This window comes from Garra rufa, chromosome 18 (assembly GCF_049309525.1).
Source record: "Garra rufa chromosome 18, GarRuf1.0, whole genome shotgun sequence".
Taxonomy (NCBI): Eukaryota; Metazoa; Chordata; class Actinopteri; order Cypriniformes; family Cyprinidae; genus Garra; species Garra rufa.
This window is the reverse complement of record NC_133378.1, coordinates 30,950,550-30,953,253: the sequence shown is the minus strand read 5'-3', so window position 1 is coordinate 30,953,253 and position 2,704 is coordinate 30,950,550.

Sequence of the window (2,704 nt, the reverse complement as noted above, 5' to 3'; positions counted from 1 at the left end):
ATAAATCTAAACATCTGACACCTAAATATAACTTTTTAAAAATGAATACATGCATGAGTGTTTATTTATATATACATAATAAATATACACAGATATATTATATAAACACAAACTTTAATTTTGGATGTGATTAATCACGATGAATCGTTTAATAGCCCTTATATATAATTTATATTTTATATTTAAATAGTTATACACACACACACACACACACACACACACACACACACACACACATATACACATATACACATATACACATAATACACATAATACACACACACACATATATATATAGACTATTCATGTGTGGGGTTGCTTCTCATCCAAGGGAGTGGGCTCACTCACAATTTTGCCCAAAAACACAGCCATGAATAAAGAATGGTACCAAAACATTCTCCAACAGCAACTTCTTCAACAATCCAACAACAGTTTGGTGAAGAACAATGCATTTTCCAGCACGATGGAGCACCGTGCCATAAGGCAAAAGTGATAACTAAGTGGCTCGGGGACCAAAACGTTGAAATTTTGGGTCCATGGCCTGGAAACTCCCCAGATCTTAATCCCATTGAGAACTTGTGGTCAATCCTCAAGAGGCGGGTGGACGAACAAAAACCCACTACTTCTGACAAACTCCAAGAAGTGATTATGAAAGAATGGGTTGCTATCAGTCAGGATTTGGCCCAGAAGTTGATTGAGAGCATGCCCAGTCGAATTGTAGAGGTCCTGAAAAAGAAGGGCCAACACTGCAAATACTGACTCTTTGCATAAATGTCATGTAATTGTCGATAAAAGCCTTTGAAACGTATGAAGTGCTTGTAATTATATTCAGTACATCACAGAAACAACTGAAACAAAGATCTAAAAGCAGTTTAGCAGCAAACTTTGTGAAAACTAATATTTGTGTCATTCTCAAAACTTTTGGACTGTACACACATATATTACATAAACACAAACTTTGATTTTTGAATGCGATTAATCGTTTGATAGCCCTTATATGTATTTTCTATTATATATAAATAGTTTATATATAAATATAACTTTTTAAAAATGTCTACATTCACGTTTCAGTTTTTTTCAGTTATAATAGTCTTTACTGCTTAAAGTTACCTAAATGAATATTTGAAATTTCGCCTTGGCAACTAGCTGAAATTTAAAGGTAAAAAGTTTAAGGTTTTAATATTTTATTTTTATTTCAGTTAAAGTGTTAATGTTAATTTTTTTTATTGGTTTTAGTTTCAGAATAGTATAGAATAGAAGTTTCACCCATTTATTGGTTGTTGGCTTTTAATAATGGTGTATTTCTAATAAATTGTAGTAGTGGTAATAGTATTAATAGTATCACAATATGCCTATTTACAAAATTTCACTGTGCACACTTTGCGTTGTTCTTTTCTTCTTGGAAGAACGGCAACCCATTTTTGGGTTGCGACCAGTTGAGAGTTGCGCCTCTAGTAGAAGATGGTATTCTAAAGCATCCACTCTGTGTTAAATGTGTTTAACAGAGGAGCTCTAACAGAACAGTGGCCAAAAAGTGCTGTAAATAAAGTAAAAACAAAAGGCATGTGCATACTGTCATCTGTGAGGGACACAGATGGCGACTGACTTCAGGTCATGGTGAAAGCTCTTTGTTCTTTCCTCTGGCCAGCCCAGCTACGATCACCCACATCAGCTCACGCTTCCGGGCCCTGGTTAATGTTATTGACCGTTGGTCCGTGAAGCCAGTTGTCCTCCACGGACCCCAAGGGGACCACCATGACAGCACCATTGGCCTCGAGCCCTTGTCATCCCCATTTTTGACCAGAGACACGAGTTATTACCGCCACGATGAATGGGACGGGGCGACACAGAGTATCGCTTCGGCAAAGTGTGTGTGTGAACAATGTCCCTATGAGTTCACCTGCTGATCAGGGCAGTTCAGACCCGCTTAAACCGTGACCTTTTCAGCGAGACACCCTGCCTCGAATTTTGAGTGGCATTCAAGGACATCGTTGTCCTGTTTCTGTCTGTTTCATTCCCGAGACGAAGACACCCATTACAGCCCTGTTCTCATGCTAGGTTAATCTCAGCAAACAGTTGTGTTGTCTAATTTGTCAGCCCATCAAACAGGCGCCAATATTGTCTCAGGGTGTGAGACGGGGTATTAGTGAGTGTGTGGGTGTGTGGATGTGTGTATGCGTGCGCTTTGTTGATGTAATGGCTTTTTGGAGTCTTGAGGGACGAGTGAGCTGAAACAATAAAGAATACTTTATTTCTCTTGTTGTTCGGTTTCACACTGAGTAACATTTGCAAGACAACATGTTTTGCACAATGCATTATGGAGAATTAATCTTCCGTGTATTGTGTTTTCTGAATATCCATCAAATGACTTAATGATTTAAAACCAAAGCATTTTTATGCCTAATGCTGAAATTCGCTTATAAACTTTGCTTTACATTTATCGCAGAATTTTTACTTTCGTAATAAAACTTAAATGTTCATGCTGTTTTGACAACAGCAAGCACTATAATTTTCCAAACTGCGTGGCTCTGGCAGGAGGAAACATAACTAAGCATCAATCTCTCTTTTCCTACCCATTATTTATGAATGTGTTGATACAAAATAACCAGCTATTTTTTGCACAAAAAACCTTGGGAAATATATTTTATTTGTTTGGCATATTGATGTTTTGGATAAGTGGCACTGCCTACACACCCCATTATGA